This window comes from Tauraco erythrolophus, chromosome 4 (assembly GCF_009769465.1).
Source record: "Tauraco erythrolophus isolate bTauEry1 chromosome 4, bTauEry1.pri, whole genome shotgun sequence".
Taxonomy (NCBI): Eukaryota; Metazoa; Chordata; class Aves; order Musophagiformes; family Musophagidae; genus Tauraco; species Tauraco erythrolophus.
In genome coordinates, this window is record NC_141468.1 from 2240918 (window position 1) to 2263145 (window position 22228).

The following is a 22228-nucleotide window of genomic DNA, read 5'->3' on the forward strand; positions in this document are numbered from 1 at the left end:
AGAGGGGAATGAAGTAAGTGCACAAAAAACCATGGTGGACGTGGTGGAAACAACCCAGTGGCATCTCACAGCCATGGGGATGGATCTGTGATGGACTGGAAGAATTATTTGGAAGAGTTAGAAAGAATCACAAGCCAAGCTGGTGCTGACAGAGCTCCCCTGCCAAAATTTCAAATATCTGCCTTGACTATTCTAACGAGTTTCTTACCCTATTTTGCCCAGAAAGACCATCTATCAAAAACTCAAGAGATGCAAAGTTTGGGGAAAAAAAGAGGAAAAACCCAAACTGCCAATTCCTCTCTCCCCTTTCTTCCAAATCCCCATTTCCTTCAAAATCAGTACTCAGCCAGTTAAACCCATGCAAATCAAACTGGGGCTGAGCTGCAAAGTTGATATTGATCCATCTCACTCGTACTGAGCAATCAAAGAGCGTGAGCATCAGCAACAAACCTGTTGACCCAGAAGAATTTGTACCACCTCCCCCACGAATTGTAGTCCTCTAATCTGTCTGATAACACTAATAAAAGGTGTCAGCCTGAATGAGGCAGCTGGAGGAGGAGGAGGAGGAGGAGTGTGTGGGGGGGAAGGCTCACAAAGGAAGAAAGGAGAGCTCAGAAGAGAGAAGATCCACAAGGGAAAGGAGCGGAGAGAGAAAGGCTTTGCAATTGGAAAAGAGCAGATGACATTCAAGAGGGTCACGGTGTACAGAAAACTAACCAGGAGATTGAAAGGTTTTGGTGGAAGTGCTGACTTTGAAAACATCCCTTGATCTATTTTGCTTCATTGAAATGTTTTCTTCACAAGGCCCAAACACCAAATACTCGCTGAAAATGAAGGAACGTGCACTCGGAAGTTGCATCAACTCTTTCTTCTCCTGTGAGCCTCCACTTTGATGCCGTATGAATTTGTTTCCATCCTGTTATGCATTAGGAAAACCAGGCAGGAGGCACACAGCCAGCCTGGTGTGTAGCTCCTCTTCTCTTGCACTCAACCACATTACACGGTTCTCACTCATTATAATGCAACTCAGAACCTGATCCAACACGCAGCCTCTTACACTGCCCCAGGCCAAATCGTCCACTGGTTTAAATTTGTTTAATATCATGGAAGTACATTTATTTTAACTAAATGAGGATCTGACTCCGAGTTGGTCGTACTGTGAGTTAGTAAATACGAGGCGATATTGAAATCCTAATTCATTCCAACAGTAGCCAAAGGCAACTCTGGACATCAAAACTCCTTTTAAATCAAGAAGAAACGGCCCTGGGTTAATTACCAGCGTTGAGGGATCTTTAGCATCACGTGGACAGTGCCACCAAAGATGTGCTGGCTTGTGTTTCTGGTGTGTCACGCGGCGCTCCCATCTAGGGATGGAGACACATTGATGGAAGATCTTGATTTCCCAGGCTAAAGAGCAGCACTGTTACTGATTAAACCAGTAAGAACAGGAAAAAAAGAAAAGAGTTAATTTCCTACTGGACCTGAAACTGCAATTTCTTCCAAGTACAGCATGTGTGCCTGCAATGCAGGTTTGCATTTTTCTCTTTATTATTCCTCCTATCCCCTTCTTAAGGTTTTTTTTTTTTTTTTTTGAGTGTACTAGAAAAGTAAGGCTGCAGTCCCTACCCAATCCTGAATATCACCAAAGGTTTTTATCAAGACTATTTGGAGTTTTTCTTTGTAGAGTCTCCGTTTTGGAAATTATGCTGGAGCAGCCAGAGCCGAGGCCCTGCCACCACAAAGATTCTTCCTATTTCTGAGCAGTTGGCAAAGGCAGTTCATGGGTAAGTTTCCAAAACTAGGAAGGAGGAAGCTGATGCCAGCATATGTTTCATAGGACGGTCTTAACGTAGATCATAGAATCATAGAATGGTTTGTGTTGGGAGGGACCTTCAAGATCATTTAATTCCAACGCCCCTGCCATGGGCAGAGACAGCTTCCACTAGATGAGGTTGCTCAAAGCCCCATCCAACCTGGCCTTGAACACCTCCAGGGATGGGACATCCACAACTTCTCTGGGCAACCTGTTCCAGGGCCTCACCACCCTCATTGTAACAAATTTCTTCCTTAGATCTAACCTAAATCTCCCCTCTTTCAGTTTAAAGCCATTGCCCCGTGTCCTGTCACTACATGCCCTTGTAAAAAGTCCCTCTCCAGCTTTCCTGTAGCCCCTTTAGGTACCGGAAGGCTGCAATAAGATTACCCCGGAGCCTTCTCTTCTCCAGGCTGAACAGCTCCAACTCTCTCAGCCTGTCTCCACAGCAGAGGTGCTCCAGCTCTCTGATCAATTTTGTGGCCTCCTCTGGACCCGCTTCAACAGGTCCATGTCCTTCTTGTGCTGGGGACCCCAGAAGTCCTCATCCCCTTCTTTATCTGTCAGAACTACATTCATTTACGGGAAGGATTCCTTTAGGGAAGGATTCACGGCTCAGATCTTCATTCTGGATTCTGCTTCAGGAGTGAAGAGTTTGCCATGCTTCAACAAATAAAACCCCTCATTTTCTCTCTTTCATGGAACATTACAGCAAACCAAAAGAGGAGGAAAGCATCTACAAGCAAACTGAACCTCAAAGCTACGAGTCAAAACAGTTACACTCCCCCAGCATCAACATTTAAATGTCTTACGTTGGTGAAGCATCTTCTTGATTCTCACTACTGGGGGTGATTCACACTTGTATCATGGCAGTTCCACTCTATTCTCATCACCCTGACATTGAATTGCACCAATTAAAGCTGGGAGAAAACAGTGCCAAGGCAAGGGCTGGTATCACCAGCTAAGAGTACTTAAAATCAGATCCTCTTAAAGCACATTGGGCACTGCTGCTGGTAGTTACGCTCATACACACTCCTAAGTACCAAAGAATTTGATCCAGTTCCCCTGTACTCCCACAAGTTGGGAAAAGTTTTCTATCAGGCCAAAAGGAATAGGTTTTGAAATGACAATTCCTCCAACCAAGTGAAATATTTCAGAAAATAAAGTTGTATAAAATCGATAGCACTCAATGATTTTTCTGTAGATGGCAGCTTATTTAATTAACATCAGTCATCACAGGGGAAAGGTGTAAGCAAGATGCATGCAGGAACTCAAGAGACTGATTTCAAAACTGGAAAGCTCTCATAGGTCCCACGGCATATTATAAACAACAACATTACCCAAGAAGGCATCAGCCCTGGAACGATTCACATCTAAATTTTAACACAGAGGTGGGTAAAAAGCATGAAAATATTTAATTTACGAAGACAAGAGACGATCCAGTAATGGGTGACTCAGTGAACTAAAGAGGAGCAGATGTCTTTGTAACAAGGGGTCCTGATCAGTTCAGCTGGTCCTTTCCCGACCTGTCCTACCCTGCTCACCCTCCTCATCCACAACATCGGAGTTGCACAGAGCGCACGGCACTTGATCTGTAATAACAAAACGTTGAGCTTGGTCATCAGTACACGTTTTAACGCATCCACAAATGTAAACCGCTCAGATGCCTCATTGATAAGGAAATTAGAAAGACTGTATTGCAAATAAAATAAGGTTTATAAAGATTACGTGTTCTACTGACAGAAATACTTACCAAATATCTCTTCAAAGTCTATAAAATTTTTGTACTAAAAAAAGTGTATTTTGTATTAAAAGGTGACATAATTCCCAGACCAAATGCTTCTCATCTAATGTTTCCAAGTCTGTAGTCCACAGGATGTTTTTTCCCCTGTGATAGTTTGATGTGGGGGAGGGGGTTCTGGTGGTAGGAGAGGGGATTTGCTCCCTGTGCCACCAGATCGGAGTCCCATCTCCCTCAGGGTTGAGCCAATCATCGGCGCCTCTTGGGACAAAGGGACGGAAGGAGCTTTTGCTTTTGCCCAGAAGCAAAGAGAAGGGAGGAGGGCGCTGCCCTCGCTCCCTGGCCCCATCCGGGCGGCTGCCTGCGCCGGGCCAGCGCCATGTGCTCAAGATGGAGGTGACAGAGCCACTTGGGGAACTCAGGGAGCACCCTGCTCCCGGGGTGCCCGCTGGGCTGAGTTCACCCAGAGAGGACTGAGAACTGAGAGAAATGGCCACACAGTACAGATGGAGCGGGAGGAGGTATGCCGGAGCTGAGTTTCCCCCACAACCGGTGGCGAGACGGCAGGCGGCCCCCCCTGCAGCCAAGATGGGCTCGGCAGAGCAGAGACCCACTCACAGCCCGTGGAGAAAGCCACGTCGGGGGAAGAGATGCCAGAGCCTTAGAGAGGTCGTGGAGCATGAGATGCATGACAAGTAACTGTTAATAACGGAGCTTGGGATGCACAACAAGGTCGTGAGGCATCTAGAGTCCGTGGGACGACCCACACCGGAGCGAGTGGCCACAACTCCCTAAGAATCCGAGACTGTGGTAAAGCCCACACTGGAGCGATCCGATGGGGAAGGATTGCGTCCGGTGGGTAGGACTCACGCTGGAGAAGTTTGTGGTTTTTCCTCGTGAGTAGGGGATCCACTGGAGCAAGGAAAAAGGGTGTAAGGACTCCTCCTCCTTTAAGAAAGGAGCGGCGGTAACAACATGGATGAACTGACCTGCACTCCCCCAGTCCCTGTCTCCCTGCGCCGCTGGGGGGAAGGTAGAGTCGGGAACGAAAGGAAAGGGGGGTGGGGAGGTGTTTTTTAAGATCTGGCCTTGTTTTCTCTTTATCCTCTCAAGTAACCGGTTTTGTTTCCCTTTGTCCTTTTAAGCAACTGTTAATAAATTGCTTTAAGAAAACAGTCTGTTTTGCCCGGGACCGTGGTTGGTGGGTGCTCCCTCTCTGTTCTTGTCTCGACCCTCAGTCCTTTTATTATAAAACCACGACATCCCCCAAGTACTTTTTTTCCTACTGCAGCACATTACATCCCACACGCCCCTCTCATAATGTGATGTTCACAGAGAGACTGATGGGATTTTTTCCTCGTCATTCTAAACAAACGCTTTTCCTCCTAGCAGTGAAGTGTAAAGGTGATCCCAGTGAAGTCCTGAATGCATCTTGTTCTTCTGAAAACCAATGATTTGTCCCAGAAAATGTGTAGATTATTAAATCAGACAGCCACATATCATGCCTGTGCCATATAAGCCATCGCAGAGAAAAGCTCACTCCATGTGGAGGACTCAAGGCTCAAGGGATTAAATGGAAAACCGTTCGTAGATTCAGATAGGCTTTAGGTCGAATTCATAAATACTCTCCTTGAATCATCCCAAGTGCATCTGCAAACGTATCTGAAGGTATGTTTCTCTTCACACAAAACCCAATTCTCCAAGACAATGAGATGCTTGCTGCTCATGGAAAGACACCAGATAATATTTTGGAAACCAAGGAGCAAAGCCTCATCTTCCCATCGTGGCTCACCGGTCACAATCAGATTTTTCCAATGTGTTTCTTGCCAGAAACAGAGCCAAAAAAGTGCGATTCAACCAAGCTGTGAAATGAAAAGTTTTCATTTGCTTCATACTCTTTTTCTAGACGTCTACAACCCATCTCCAGCAATAAACTGCATTATTAAAGAAAAGAGAAATCAACTTTCAGAAGCAGGTGAAAGCAGAAAATTGTATAAAGGCCAAAACTGCTTCCCCTTTGCCTGACATCAATCTTCAGCCTTCTATGTATTTCCAGCTTGTGTAGATCTGAGCAAGAAAACATGGAAAATTAAACGGATTTCTCCTCCATGAGAGCAGCGCAGCTCTTGCTGCTCTCTTTCTACTTTTGTCAAGTCTTCAGAGCACAGACTTGAAAAGTGAGACAAACACCCAAGCAGACAGACTGTCCTTCGTCGTGCGATTGCAAATGGCTAGAATAAAACCTCTCATTTTTGAGGTTTTAATGGAGATAAAAATGCAAATGATACAGAATTTAGAGGACTATCAGAAATACCTAACAGTGAATTGAAGTGAGGATGACTGGAAAAAAGGGTCCTTATGCCCCACAAGATTCACCCTTTCACTCTAAAAAAAACAAATAAAATCAGGATTGCCTCAGCGTAAGGAACCTTGTTTGTTGCCCACAATGATGTGTGACCATCTAAGGAAGATGCTGCATGCTCAAGACTTCTCAGACACCCAGGAAAAAATCACTTACGGCAGTGTTCCAAACACACCAATCCAATTCCAGAATCACCATCTTCCACTCTCATTTCCAGATCTGCAAACCCACCTGTGATGGCAAATAACCATCCTCCCGCCTTTAATCTCCTGAATCTCAAACAAAAAAAAAACAGTAAGAAACCACATCCAAAGCCAAGTTTGCTAGAAATATGAGCATTTCCTTCAACAGACTCTGCATCAGGCTTTTGGTATCTAGGTGATATGGGAGCAAGAAAGGGAACTTCATGGCGGATGAAGTTGCTAAGCCACTATCCACCACATTTGAGAAATCATGGCAGTTTGATGAAGTTCCGACCAACTAGAAAATTTGACAGGCTGGAGAGGTAGGCCTGTGAGAACTTCATGAAGTTCAACAAGGCCAAGAGCAAGGTCCTGCATATGGGTTGGGGCAATCCCATGCACAAGAACAGGCTGGGCAGAGAATGGATTGAGAGCAGCCCTGCGGAGAAGGACTTGGGAGTGTTGGCTGATGAGAAGCTCAACATGAGCCGGCAATGTGTGCTGGCGGCCCAGAAAGCCAACCATGTCCTGGGCTGCATCAAAAGGAAGCATGGCCAGGAGGTTGAGGGACGGAATTCTGCCCCTCTGCTCTGCTCTCATGAGACCCCCCCCTGCAGTGCTGTATTCAGCTCTGAGGTCCCCAACACTAGAAGGACATGGAGCTGTTGGAGCGGGTCCAGAGGAGGCCACGAAGATGATCTGAGGGCTGGAGCACCTCTGCTATGGAGACAGGCTGAGAGAGTTGGGGCTGTTGAGCCTGGAGAAGAGAAGGCTCCAGGGACACCTTCCAGCAGCCTTCCAGTACTTCAAGGAGCCTACAAGAAAGCTGGAGAGAGGCTTTTTACAAGGGCGTGTAGTGACAGGAAAATGATCAATGGCTTTAAATTGAAAGAGAGGAGATTCACATTAGATGTAAGGAAGAAATTTTTTACTCAGAAGGTGGTGAGGCACTGGAACAGGTTGCCCAGAGAAGTTGTGGATGTCCCAGTCTCTGGAGGGTTCAAGGCCAGGTTGGATGGGGCTCTGAGCAACCTGGTGTAGCAGCAGGTTCCTCTGCCTATGGCAGGGGAGTTGGAACTAGATGATCTTGAAGGTCGCTTCCAACCCAAACCATTCTACGATTCTATGAACTTTACTGGATTCGCACTCTTTGTATCCCATTGTCCTACCTAGAACACAACAGGGCCGCAGAGAGTTACGTGATGCCACAAACGAGAATGCAGCAGACGCAGACACGCAGAAACCAAGCTCACTCCCAAGGAGCAATTAGAGTTTGCTCGCTCCCGCACCTCCCAAAACATCCAGCATCCATAAACGTGCCGTTAGGGAAGCTTGCAATGTCCCTGAACTCATTTACTTAGTCCACCGGTTATTTCCCCCCTCTGCTCCCTCCTCCTCTGCAAACAATTCTTGTAGCAGAGGTTTTCTGCAGAGCAAAACAGAACAAATTTTGCCCAGGAAGGTGCAAATCTTGGCAAAAGCATCTGTGCGCCTGTAATCAGCCTGCGCAGGGTTTCCAATTTCTCTTTTCATTAGGCAGCAACTGGCTTCTTTTATTCGGAGACGTGTATACAGTGGCAGAAGAGATCTCTCTGGTGGTTTTGCTGATGCCATCCTCCCCCTCCTAAAAATATCCAATTGAGGCTATTCCTGCAAGATGCCTTTCATGCTCTGCATGAATAGCTTGTGTGAAATAGCTCCTGCATACCAAAGCGTAAAGAAAGCTTTCTTCTCCTGCACGGGAACGGATTTATTTAACTAGAACGAAAAAGAAACTGAACAGAAGACACACATCCTTCTCTACAACTGGGAATTCCAACTGTCTGAATGATATGTAAATTATATTCGTTTTTAATGTGTGGGCCTAGTTGGAAGAGGGCCGAGTCAAAAACAGCCCCTTTCCCCTTCAGCGCATCTGCTGCGCGTGGAGTCAACTAGATTTGATGACTAAGGGTGGTCACAAATCATCTTTCGAATTTTTCTCTGCAATTAATTTTCTACTAACTGTTTTTGTTTTCATTAGAAAGAATCTATTTTCTCCATGAAAAGCTGATGTTTTGCTGAAAACAAATGCACGCACCTGAAAATGGAAACATTTACACCAACGGGAAATTCAGTCAACCTGCCTCTTTTTTCACTAATTCTAATTATCTCGTACGTCTCCACATACACTATGTCTTCCAAGATGTGATGAGATCTGATCCCAGCAGATCCTCCATGGCCGGTCAGCCACAGGGCAGAAAGTTACAGCATCTTACCAACTCCACTGCCAAGATCAGGAGGACATTTGGAGTCTTTACCATGAGCTCTTAGCCTGAAGGAGTCAAAACTGCTGCAAGACAAAGTCAAGCTCTATTCTCTCTTGTGTTCCAGCTCAAGATTATTTCCCCCAGCTGAATATACCCACTGACCTAGACGAGGCTGAAAGACTTGGCTGAGAAACTAATGGAGAAGCAAACAGGAACAACAAGGGACAGAATCATTTGTCCCAGGGGGATGGAAAGCAGCAAACTCCAGAAGGAGTTAATCTGTAAGACCTGCAATCACAAAAAAATACATTTTATTTTTAAAACATGGGGTGTACTGGATTATTGACAGCTTAAAAAGCACATAAAAATGGAAGTACAAATCACTCCATTATCCTTTTACCATTATATTCCGTTATTCATGTTGGCACTTTTCAAATGCTTGATCAAGAAATAGGGAGAAGAGTCTCCAGACGGGTTGTTATTATTTTCATGCCAGAAGTACCACTGCCTAGACTGCATCAACAGCAGCTCAACTGTGATTTTTAAGAATTATTTGCAAAGTCTTTTATATGTGCGTTTTTTTCTTAACACTTCCTGGGCATGCAACTGAAATTGAGTGTAAAAATCTTAAATATTTCCACTGGAGTAGAAATCTATTCTGAAAAGCAAGTGGAAAGCCAGAAGAGGTGGGAGTGCTGTGGTGGCAGCCGGTAATCTGTGCCATTCTTGGTCACTCCAAGCACAACATGGTCAACACTCCCAACTTTCACAACAGAACAGGGACCACGCTTTCTAAATAAGCCATCTCTCATGTCCCCTCCTGAAATTCCAACCACGTTTCAAACTTGGATAACCACAGGGACAGAATCAATCAAGTTTCTTGAAAAATCATAAACTCATAGAACGGTTTGGGTTGGAAGGGATCTTCAAGATCATCTAGTTCCTGACCCGTTGTGGGCAGGGACACCCTCCACTACACCAGGTTGCTCAAAGCCTCATCCAACCTGGCCTTGAACACTTCCAGGGATGGGGCAGCCACAACATCTCTGGGCAACCTGTGCCAGTGCCTCACCACCTTCAGAGGGAAGAATTTCTTCCTTAGATCTAATCTAAATCTCCCCTCTTTCAGTCTAAAGCCATTACCCCTTGTCCTGTCACTACACACCCTTGTCAAAAGTCACTCTCCAGCTTTCCTGTAGGCCCCCTTTAGGTACTGGAAAGCTGCTATAAGGTCTCCCCAGAGCCTTCTCTTCTCCAGGCTGAACGGCCCCAACTCTCTCAGCCTGTCTCCATAGCAGAGGTACTACGAAGATAACACAAATTATGAAAATAAACAAATGAATAAATAAATAACTTGCCAGCCTTGTGCAATTTTGTCATTTAAGTCTTGACGAGCTCTCCAACCTTCGTGTACACTCGTAACTGCCATAGTCCTGCACGATGTTTGGACAGAAAACCCAAACAAACTTTGAGAGGTTTAAAATCCAAATCTCCTTCAGCAGAATATTTCAGATATGGAGCAGAAAGCTTGCCCTGAACTGGACTTTGCTAGCCAGGAGAGAAGAAAGCGCAGGTATCCCGACAGTCGGCGAATCCCACACTGATGGGGCAGGAGATCGGTCGCAGCTCTCCCCACCTACACCTCCGAGGTGACGCTTCAAATTCAGCTCACATGGCTGCACGTTCCTCGCTGCCGGTCTCGTTCCATCCAGACCCCGGTGCTAAGCACGCTGTTAAGCACCGTAATTCTTTCTTTATTAGATTCAGGTATATAAATGGCGTCCCAGGGAGCACTGTGAATTTTGATCATTATTTCTTTACTTGAGCTGTGTTCATCTGCCTGCTGAGAGGATGATCACCAACTTACCCCATGCCCCTGCGGGATCCATTATTTATCTTATTACCTTTTACAGTGTGGAGTAAATAAATAGCATTAAAGTGCTAAATTTATTCATGGAAATGGGTTGCATTCGCACGCTAGAGCCATTTCTTAAATCAAGGAAATGCTGTTAATAAGCACTTTATGAAGATGTGCAAAACATTCATTTTAATAGGGCCGTAATAAAGCGAGACTGGTATGAACTGATGATGACATTTCACACGTGTGGAGAAGGACAGTGACACTTTAATATCTTCACTTCCTCAGATCACTTCTATCACATGCAGCCCAAGAGGGCTGTATTAATTATTTTGGTGTCATTTCTAAGAAATTCATTTCAGTCATTATTAGAGCGTGCACTTTCAGCAGCAACTGCTTGAGGGATGGGCTCAGAAAATCCTACACGCTGGGAGGAAATATGAGCATGGTGAAAACCAAGCAGTGATACAACCCTTTCCATCTCAAAACTTTTTGCTATTGTTATCATAGAATCATAGAATGGTTTGGCTTGGAAGGGACCTCAAAGATCATCCAGTTCCAACCCCCCTGCCATGGGCAGGGACACCCTCCACTACACCAGGTTGCCCAAAGCCTCATCCAGCCTGACCTTGCAATTAGTCATGGCAGAAGCAGGCAGGACGTGACACAATCTTCATGGGGCAGAGAGGCAAAGCAGAGGCAGCAAAGCCGTTTTGTGCTGAAGGTACACATGGCATCAGTGGGAGATCTGTGATTAAGATTTGGGAGGAGTAGGATCCCATTTTTTTGCTTAAAGCAACTGATTGACATCAAGAATGTGCCGTATTTAATATTTCTTCTTATGAATTAAAACCAAACTCAGTTTCCCAAAACTGATCCAAAGCAATAATGCAGAGAGAGTAGCATCTTGGTCCTTCTGTTGCATTAGACTCACTGCAAAGCAAAACTGAGGTCTCCTTTAGCTTATCTTTAACTTGTACAAGTCACCAGGGTAACATTTATACCTGGAAGGGACTATTTAAAGCTCTACGAACTGTGCATGAAGACATTGCACAAGCCATTCTCCATTAAAGCAAACATTACTACAACAAACGTTGATCTCCCACGAATTAGGCACTGGGATGTCTATTTCTCTTCCCCATCCACTCAGGGGAATGTACCACATTTAGACCACACAAGTGACATTTCATTTTTCATTCTATTTTTGACCTCTAAAAGTCAAGTGCCCGAGCCAATGAACAGAACGGGTTATGCCACACGACAGTCATTGCTGTAGCTGCATTTAGGAAGAGCTGTCCTTGAGAGCTAGAAGCATGATGTTGCTTTGTCTCCTAAGCCATTTTCATTAACTTGTATTATTAAAACAATTTTGTAACCAAACAAACTTAATATCTGAGTATCAAGAGTGTCACCAGCAGGTATCTGAAAAAGTAGCGAGGAAAAAATCAAACTCTGCCTTACTAAGTGATGGAAACATTATATCCATTTATTCCTCAGACAACACTGGTCAAGTTGATATTTGTCCTTCTTTGCATTTATTAATGTTATATCTTCTATCCTATACTCTTCTATAAAGACAGGCTGAGAGAGTTGGGGCTGTTCAGCCTGGAGAAGAGAAGGCTCCGGGGAGACCTTCCAGCAGCCTTCCAGTACCTGAAGGGGCTACAAGAAAGCTGGAGGGGGACTTTTGACAAGGACATGGAGTGATAGGACAAGGGGCAATGGCTTTAAACTGAAAGAGGGAAGATGTAGATTAGATCTAAGGAAGAAATTCTTCCCTCTGAGGGTGGTGAGGCACTGGACCAGGTTGCCCAGAGAAGCTGTGGCTGCCCCATCCCTGGAAATGTTCAAGGCCAGGCTGGATGAGGCTTTGAGCAACCTGGTGTAGTGGAGGGTGTCCCTGCACATGGCAGGGGGGTTGGAAATACATGATCTTGAAGGTCCCTTCCAACCCAACCCATTCTATGATTCTATGATATTCATAGATATCAACCACATCCTCTTCAGGCTGTTTTGCTTCCTAATTGGAGTTGGCAAGAAGTGAAATTTAGAGTTTACCACTACTGAGACAAACCTGTCCAGAGTGGGCTCTTACTCTGTATTTCTCTTGTGGAAGAGGACGTCAGTTTAGAAACAAAATACAGCCAGGACATTGCTGGCAGACGGGCAGGATCATCCTAAGTCCCGCCAGGTACCTCCATCAGAAGCTGGCCACTCCAGGAAAACCCAGGAATTGAAATGATCAGGAAATCTTCTTCTTCCCAAAGACACTGAAAATCAACCACAGTCTACAGAAGGTTTACCTTTAATCTGCGGTAGGTGATGCCCACAAAAAGCAGATAATATCATAAAAAGCAGTTTATGAAAGCTGATCAGCAAAGATCAGCAAATATAGACAAAATAAGTGTGAAAGGGGAGCTGAGGGGAGGACAGGCAGCTTCTGCCTGAAAAGGGAGGTGTTTGTCACATGTTGTTACACAAATGAGTGAAGCCATGCCATGGTAGAAGCATTCCTCCTGTCCAGCTGGAACAATTTCTCTCAACGTGACGCAGTAAAATAAAATTTATAAATGTTAATAAATTTTTTCAAAGGTCAGGTCAGTATTTTCTGTAACGTGTCGAAGGGAACCAAATACATCTCATCATCAGGTCACCGTGGGACAGCACTGACATTAAAGACAGGAGGAACTGGGACTCCTCTAGAAATGAATTAGTTGCTGGAAAAAAGTTTGCTTCCCCCTCCTTTTCACTCTGGTCACTCTGATGTGGCAGCAAAGCAACAGAAAGTTTAGAGAAACGAACCCTCAGTATAATTGTGACGTTGATCTGGACCAAAACAGTCAGAAAAGCTGAACAGCTCTTCAAAAAGAAAGGCAGGCCAAAAGCGTTGTCAAATTTCCGTGATTTACGCACGATGCACGGAAGGTGGCGGGAGAACGGCGGAGAAGGCAGTGAAGGAAGGGACTTGTTATGAAAGCGTGTTTGAAGTCACGGAGCAGACTGCCCCACTCTTTGAAGTTCGGCTACAAAAGAAAGGACAAGGAGTGGGGATTTCAAGAAGGACAAGGAACTGCTTGAGCCACAAAGATGATGAAGGGAGTGGAGCATCTCCCTTATGAGGAATGTCTGAAGGAGCTGGGTGGAGGAGAGGAGACTGAGGGGGGACCTCATTAACGTTTATAAATATGGAAAGGGTGACTCTCATGAGGATGGAGCCAGGCTCTTCTCAGTGGCATCCAATGATAGGACAAAGGGAAATGGATATAAGCTGGAACATAGGAGGTTCTGCTTAAACATGAGGAAGAGCTTCTTCCCAGTAAGGGGAACAGAACACTGGAACGGGCTGCCCAGAGAGGTTGTGGAGTCTCCTTCTCTGGAGATGTTCCAAACCCGCCTGGACGCGTTCTTGTGTGATGTGATCTAGGTGGTCCTGCTCCAGCAGGGGGATTGGACTAGATGATCCTTTGAGGTCCCTTCCAATCCCTGACATTCTGGGATTCTGCGATTTTGAGATGTGTCACAGCGCGCAGGCATCGCAGGCTGAAAGGCTGTGATTGCGACGTTCACTCTTCGATGGCTTTGGTTCGTCTTCAACGAGGGAGTTATTTTTGTTGATCACTCAGCAATTGTCGCCGGGTGAAGACGACACATACTGTCAACGGAGGGTGTCTGACTGGTTAAACCTGAGGATCAGACTTCGTAAGGTGAAAAAAAAAAAAAAAAATTGATGGTGCAGATCTCACTAACACCTCAAAGGCTTGAGACGCTCAAATTCATCAGGGGAGGGAGAGAAACAGAGTCGGTGCCGTTGTTTTAGCTGATTTTAACAATAGGTTAATCTTTTCAAAGCAAACGTCCTACCAGCCTTTCATAGCTACACACAGTTTGATGGCAAACCTAAAATTCTTCGCCCCTCCCATCTTCTCTTCGAAGATTTCCAGTGGAAGATTCAAATGGAGGGGAAATACAATATGAGGATGCAGTCCATCCGGATTTAAGATTAGCAGGAGTTGCTGGTGTCTCAGTCCTACAGGGCTTGACAGCACCTTCTTCCCAGAATCAGCCTTGTTTTAATGAATTGTTGTGAAACGCAGCCAAGACAAATCAAAATTGTCCATCCTCACTGTAATATGCCTCTTAAAACACACTTATTTAAGCATAAAAATAATGAGACCAATTATTCTAATAATAAATTATCCTAACAATTCCAGCAAATAGGGTCACTTGGTATTTTTGGATACTTTAATGCTTTGACTAGAGAAGTCTGAGGGACAGCTCTAAACTCAACATGAGCATTGTCGGTTCTTCTGCCTTGAAAGATGAAAAGTTTAACGGAGATTTTTACTTTTTCCTCCATGTGCTTCTGTTCCCTCTACCTCACAGACACACACATTTCAATATATTTAAACACCTTATGAAAAAATTGTCATTGAAGGCAAAAGCCTTCCATGCAGTCTTGAAAGAAGACTGTAGGTTCCACTAAAACCACAGGTACAACAACATCCTATGGCAAAACCGAAAAAATGCTCCTATTTTCCAGAGTACTGAAAATTCTATGATGTAATAAAATTAATGACAAGTGCCCGTTTCCTTTCATGCCTACCGCACTAATCCTTTGATGAGCTTATAAACAGCAATTCATAGCCCAAGAGTGTCAGATCTACGTAAATCACAAACTCAGGAGTTGAAGGAACACCTATAAATACAATGCACACAACCTCAAAACGACACAAATGTTATCAGATCCATCACATTTCAAGCTCCCTCCAAATTCTTATACATTTTTCCAGGCTCCTTTGCCTACAATTAATGCTTCAGTTTATAATACCCAACCCTTTGCAGATGGGCTCATCAAAATATTTTAATTTTTGGCCTTGAGCTACAAGCATCAACTTGGTGTTGAGGCAACAAAGGAAGAGATAGAATAAGAAATGGGATTAAGAAGTTTGAGGTAAATGCTATACATCTATTAACGTTTCACTTGGGACTTCAAATCCTGGGACTGACATAGTCTGAGCTTAACCCAACGAGGTTTTTTTAAAGTTTATCAATATCAAAGACATTAAGTGCACGTCACCACATAATTATAATACACGTACTTTATTGCCCTCTTCAGTGAATACTGAAATTATGGAAATTCTAGGATCAATGACAAAAATCAGCGGTTTTAAAAAAAACACCCACAAAGCTGAATGACTTCATGTAGGTGGAAAACGAGAAGCGAGATAATTAGGTCATGTCCTTTCTGACATTTATTTTAGTAAGCAGAGAATCAGATGTGCTCTCTCTTTTCTATGCAATTCAGAAGGTGAAAAAGTATAGTCAGACTGTACTTATCCGTGGATGGAATTTAACTGTGGGAATAGATATTCCCACCTATTTGACATGCAGCGCACGAGTAAATTTCTCCCCATAGTTCTAAATATCCTAAAGGAAAACGTGCAGATTTCAGTATCAGTTGAGCTTTGTCCTCGTGCATGAGATGAGGACGTGACCGCCCAGTAAACAGAGCCCTTGTTAAGGCTCAAAACCCTACAGAGACACGTGCTCCTGCCTGCTCGGGGTTCACTTCAGATTCTGGATCCCCACCTATGAGACAGGAGGAGAAAAATTGGAGTGCGATGGCAAGCTCAACAAGAAGTTGGCTAAAGCCCCCTCAACTAAAGCAGTGTTGCAAAGTTTTAATCACCTGCTTCCTTGGGGCAAACAAGGCTTGTTTTGTGGCTATTTAAACAAAAACCTGCCCTTTAACAGAACCTAAACTCACATGTTGTCCATCCTCTTAAGAAACAACACATGCCAATGAGGTTTTTCGTGCTGACGTGCCATGGAATTAACAGGCAAAGCTCCACGGCACTGAAAATTGCTGGAGATTGGAAAACAAACTCCCAAAGGATCAATGATCAGGTCTTACAGGCCACAAATAAGACAGGAATTTGAGCTGTGCATCTTTGTAACCTGTGATGTTAAGAACATCAGTGACATCTCAAGGGGAACAGAGAGAAGAGCAGCAATCCTCAGATCTAGTATTTCCATGCAGTTGTGAAATTGGGCAGATCTAACTGCAGACCTGCTCCAGGGCATCTCGCACCCATTCACACCTTCAGACCTAACTTTTGTGGTTGCTCTGGCTGAGCTGGTTTTCTGCAATTTCAGCAATTGAATGGAGGAGAATCTCGGTGCTCTGCATCTGTTGGGCAATGCTCTCATTGAAACCATCTCCATCTCCGAATTCAAGTCTTGCTTGAGGACTGATGATGCAGCCTGAAGGACCTTTTGCAATGCATACATCACCTGAAGGACCTTTTGCAACGCATACATCATGGTATCACTGAGGATTCCAGGAAAAAGCTGGTTTGAATCACACTAACAAAGCTCAGCACCTCGAAGTAACCCATGAACACATGAGGAGGGGACACCTTTTTGGCCTATAGCTCTGCTATTTGTCACACAAATAGGTAAACAAAGACAAGCTCAGCATGGAAGCTGAAGTACAGTACATTGTGAAAGGCAGTGATTTCCCAGCTGACCATCTCTGCTGGCACCACCGGGAAGCTGTGATAACGCAAAGGCCCGAGGATATCATCTCAGCATGTCTGTCCCCATGCAGGTCGGGTGCACTCCAGCATGAGCCAACCCTCTCTCCTGCCCCAGAAGGCTCTCTTGAAGCACTCAAGCTTCATCTATCTCCATAAACCAACATTCCCTGTAAAACAAAAGTGACACTGAAGTCACGCACCCCTTGCCAACCATTCAGTACCAGTACCTTCTGGCCCAATAGTGTTTTCAAGATGCTACATGAGAGAGACAACCCTCAAGCTTGACACTTTGCTTCTTGCTATACCCCTTGGCCATCTCTATTCACCTCCCAGATAAATATCGATGGAGCTGAACAAAGGGAAAAGCCACATTGCATTTTGTAACGATGAACATTAATGGTCTGTGACACAACTGCTCTCTCTGGGGTGGCTTGTCATACAAGGTGGGAATTTCTCCCCCAACTTTGTCATGACATGGATATCAAAAATGTCAAAAGATTTACTGTAAAAAGCACCTTCAGGCCAAGTTTAAGGTGATTTCCATGTTCTTCTCTTGCTTTTCTTTTTTCTCCTCAATATTTTGCTTCTAAATGAGGATACTACACACACAATTATAAAATCAGAAGCTGCAGGGAAAGGACCCTTATGTGGCCCCCAACCACTCTGCTACTCACAAAACCAGCTGGGTCCTTGTTCTCAGCACACCCACAGCTGCACCGTATTTCTTTTTCTTGAGGATATACCTACTGGTACTGTATCTTTCAAAAAAATTACACTGTATTTTCCATTGTGCAATTATTTTGCAAAAGTTACGTATCGGCTCTGAAAAAGAGCAACAAAATGACAAGACACAGGAGATAGAAGAATTCAAACATATGTTTTAAATGTCACAAACAGTAACGATCGGCACAGTAAAAGCCATCAGAAACTGGCAATAACTGTAAAACTGCTAAATATAATTCGGCATTTAATTAGGACACTAAAGCATTACTAATATATTCTTTAAAATTTGGGAATTCAAAGCACACAAACTAACCCAAAACCCTTCTATTTCTGTATGACTATGTGCAAAAAAAAAAAAAAATCTACAAAAATAACACTCTATGAACCACAGTTTCAACACCCTTGGGTAGCGGCACCACTTTGCATCTAAGAATTTGGGGAAAAAAATGTCTAAATAAGGCTCCCAAAATCCACCTCTCAGAGAAAGGAACACAAAGGGAAGATATTAAAAAATATCCCCTTCTCCTGCTTCAGCGGTTGGAGCAGCAAACATCCTGGTGGAGACGGAATTAAGAGTAGCTTCAACATGGACCTTGAGCAGAAGACAGAAGGAAATGTTTGCCAGTGACCGTGGCTCTGGAGGAATTTTGCTCCAGTGGCTAAATCAGAGCAGTAAGGAAAACACACGCGTTGACACAGCTGTGCAGAAGCAGCCTGTGAGGCTGCAGCAAACTATCATGCTCTAGGAGACGATGAGTGATGAAGGATTCCCACCTGGATGGTGCCGGTTGAAGGACCTCATGACAAATCCTATTCTACAAGATATTAGCTTATTTATATCCTACTTAATCAGTCTTCTCTTCCCTTTGTCAAACTGCCTCAATTAACAGTCAAGAAGTTCCTAATTAGAAACTAAGGAATAAATCTGCGGAAAGGGCACTCATTTTGGACCAGATGATCTTTAAGGTCCCTTCCAACCCAAACCATTCTATGACTCTATGACTTATAAACAGGGCTAAATAGCATCATTGAGCGCTGACTTCTCAAGCTTCACAAAGAACAACGGAAACAGCAACTACAGCCCTTTCTTGGGCAACTCATTTCAAACGCTACTTCACTAAAAAAACAGTGTTTGGAGACTACCTGAAAAAAAAAACCCAGAGGTGAAACAATACAGAAAGGCAATGAATTAAATGGTCTGATGTACTGATGTTGGTACATCCTAAATCAACAAGTTTCAGCAAAGGTTATCTACCCATACCCCAGAGGCCTTCACCTCTGAAGAAACCAAGCTTCAAAAGGAATCCCTAGGTACAGAAAGACTGACTAGAAGTAGCAAAGATTCTGGTAGAGCATAGAACTGAACCTCCACCTCCTAAATTCATGGCCTCTTTGCAGCTGTAACTAAAAAAATGCTATGAATGGGTTAAATCCCAGAAGTTTGGCACAACATCTGATTGTCCTACTTACCTGAAGAAAAATAAAATCATTCCACTGAAATTCCAAAGGGGGAAACACCAGTGTGAAGGTCTATGAAGTGACAACCACTAATGACTTTTGACAATTCGACTTTTTTCTGTGTTGAGCTGCTGGGACTTGCCACCAAACCCAGGGAAGTTGGAGAAAATGCCTGTTAGCGACACTGACACTGTGCTCTCCCCAAGCCGGGCTCGTCGTGCCTGATGCTAATTCCATCCAGGAAGAGATTTACGCCTATTAAGCTCCGTAAAAATCTACTGTCAGCACCAGTTATCCCAGTTTGATTTTGTATGAAAAGGAGAGGAAAATAATATACTGAATATTGCCTTTAAAATTCAGCGGGCCACCCGAACGCAAGACACGTCTCTGACAAGATCTACCTGAGCTTCAGGAATCTGAAAGAATTTTAAGAAAGATTTTATTTAATCTTCTTTTCGGGAGAAGAAAAACGTCACTATTGTCACACCATTGGTCCTTTCATCTTTCTTTTTTGGCAACGTATGTGAAATTAGAGGAACAATCATTTCTTAATGGGCTAGGGGAAATTTTGGGTCCTGATGTTAGAGGGTTTGCAATAATACGAGTTCCATCACGAGACTAGACATATACATGCGCTTCCCTGCAGGGAAAAAAAAAACAAACAACAAATTTAAATCTCTTTATCAAAAATCTAAGCTAAAAATATAGAATACATATATGATGGTTCAGTTCATCTTTCGTACGATGCTTTGTTATCCAAATAAATTCCGTATCTGAACGAGGATGGAGCTGGATACTTCTATCTTACAAGAGGCTTTGTGACACCGAGGATGGAAAGAACATGCAGAGGTGACAGCTCACTGGTGTTACTCCTCATGAATTAAGAATATTGATGTGAGTTACAACTCATTTCTGCAGCAGTAATGGGACCCGCGGCACATGGTTTCATCAAAATTCAACTTTGCCAATTAAACATCTTCAGGAATTTGGTTGTTCTGCAGAAAAATTACAACAGTAGGTAAAGGTCGTCAGAAGCCACACTTCTATTCATTAGACTTCAGATTATTTTTTTCCCTGTCCCTCCCTCTTTCTTTGCCAGAGTAGGCACAGGACCAAAACAACTAAGAATACATATTTGGTAGCTCAGCCTCCCCTGCTTCTTTTGCATCTGACGACTCATGTGCCCATGGATGAGGTCAATGCAAACGGAAAGCTCTGCTTTTTTAAAAACCTGCGTCCCATCTACCATTTCACACCGTCATTTCTCACACAGAAGTTTTTTCCCTCCTACTACTGTGTTCAGTTCTGGGGTCCCCAACACAACAAGAACATGGAGCTGCTGGAGTGAGTCCAGAGGAGGCCACAAAGATGATCCGAGGGCTGGAGCACCTCTGTTATGGAGACAGGCTGAGAGACTTGGGGCTGTTCAGCCTGGAGAAGAGAAGGCTTTGGGGAGACCTTCCAGCAGCCTTCCAGTACTTAAAGGGGCTACAAGAAAGCTGGAGAGGGACTTGGACAAGGGCATGTACTGACAGGACAAGGGGCAATGGCTTTAAACTGAAAGAGGGGAGATCTAGGTTAGATATAAGGAAGAAATTTTTCACTCTGAGAGTGGTGAGGCACTGACACAGGTTGCTCAGAGAAGCTGTGGCTGCCCCATCCCTGGAAGTGTTCAAGGCCAGGCTGGATGGGGCTTTGGGCAACCTGGTGTAGTGGAGGGTGTCCCTGCCCATGGCAGGGGGGTTGGAACTGGATGATCTTCAGGGGGACTGGACTAGATGATCCTTTGAGGTTCCTTCCAATCCCTAACATTCTGTGATTCTGTGTGATTCTGTGATCTAGAAGGTCCCTTCCAACCCAAACCATTCTATGATTCTATGATCCTACTATAGAAAAGCCCAAACGAATAGCAATCCCTTTGGGTCTGAACACAGAGGCCTTCCAGATAGCGCTTCCTGCGAGATGCATAACACTTTTCACACCGGGTGTGTATGCAGGGAAGGGAACTCTGCAACAGCTTTTACTTATCAACCCTCCAGGCATGTTGCTTATTCCACCAAGCTTTCGGGAAGGTTTAAGGGTACAGGAAGAATTTATGGGGAAAAAAGCCCCACCACCTTCATTTTGTTTATCTGACTTGATTGACATTTTAAAATATTGTTCTCTCAATAGCTGTTGCCTTCAATTCAAAGAACTTAGCTGCATTACTTCAAAGATCGTATCTTTAACACTGTAAAACGCTTGATGGCAGGTAATTACAACTCATTATCAGAATAACTCTAATACTGCATATACCACATCACAAATGACAACCAGCAATTAAACCCATTGCTGCCTTTCATCAAACTAACCAGAAAAAAAACACTTAACTATTGGCCTGGGCGTATCTCAAACTAGTAATAAGTACCCATCCTGCTTACTTGAACAATGGTTCTCCGTCCTTGACAACTTCTATTTGTTTGGGTTTTTTTTTTTTAATATGGAAGATGTTCCCAACATTTTCTTTAGGAGGCTCTTGAGGGATGCGCATGGCAGATCTCCCATCCAAGAATAAAAAATTTGCATTTCACGTGACCGGAATGGATCCAAGTCTTGTGTGACAGGACACACGCCAGCAGTGGGGCACTTTGGGGAAAAAGGGCAGATGAGCAGAGGTTGGATGAATGTTTCTATCAGCAGATCACAGGTGACAAGTTTCGCACCTCTTACTTAGAAGAAAGATTGACTTGGATGAAGAAAATAGCCTCAAATACTCACAGTGTCATGAAGAATTAAGAATAATGCTGCCTGGGAAGGAGATGAAACAGTAATTTAGGAGCCAGGCAAAGGAGAGAGCGAAATACCAATGTTAAGAATAAGACAGCAACCAGCAACCTAGAGACTCCTTGCAATTAATTAGCTTTCATGATTTTTTTAACACCAATTTGCTTTCAGTTCAGATTAATGATTTACACGTAGTGCAGGCCCAGACTGATTTTCAGAGTGAGTTGCAAGACCCGTTTTCATTACAATCGATTATTCGGTATGTATCAAGAGGGATGACTTTCACAATGAGGAACGAATTGCAGTGATAAACTGCACAGCCCTGTGAAATAAAATGGAGAATGATTCTAGACTGAAGACTCGTCCTCACCTTTCGTAATGATGTAACAAAAGAGGATAGTTTCATTTCCTCCCTGCAGCATTATAAAAATTCAGAGCATCTAAACTTTCCTACTCCACGTAGCAGATTTGAATTTCCGTGAATTTTCTCCACTGTCTGCCATCCACCACACCACGGCTCTCCATGGCTGTCACTCGTTC

The 22228-nt window shown here is 44.0% G+C and overlaps 1 protein-coding gene across 1 annotated transcript in view; it reads right to left on the reverse strand.

Moving 5' to 3' along the window:
* EXOC4 (exocyst complex component 4) overlaps positions 1-22228 on the reverse strand; it is a 457215-nt gene that overhangs the window by 207821 nt on the left and 227166 nt on the right. The gene's annotated exons all lie outside the window — the stretch shown is intronic.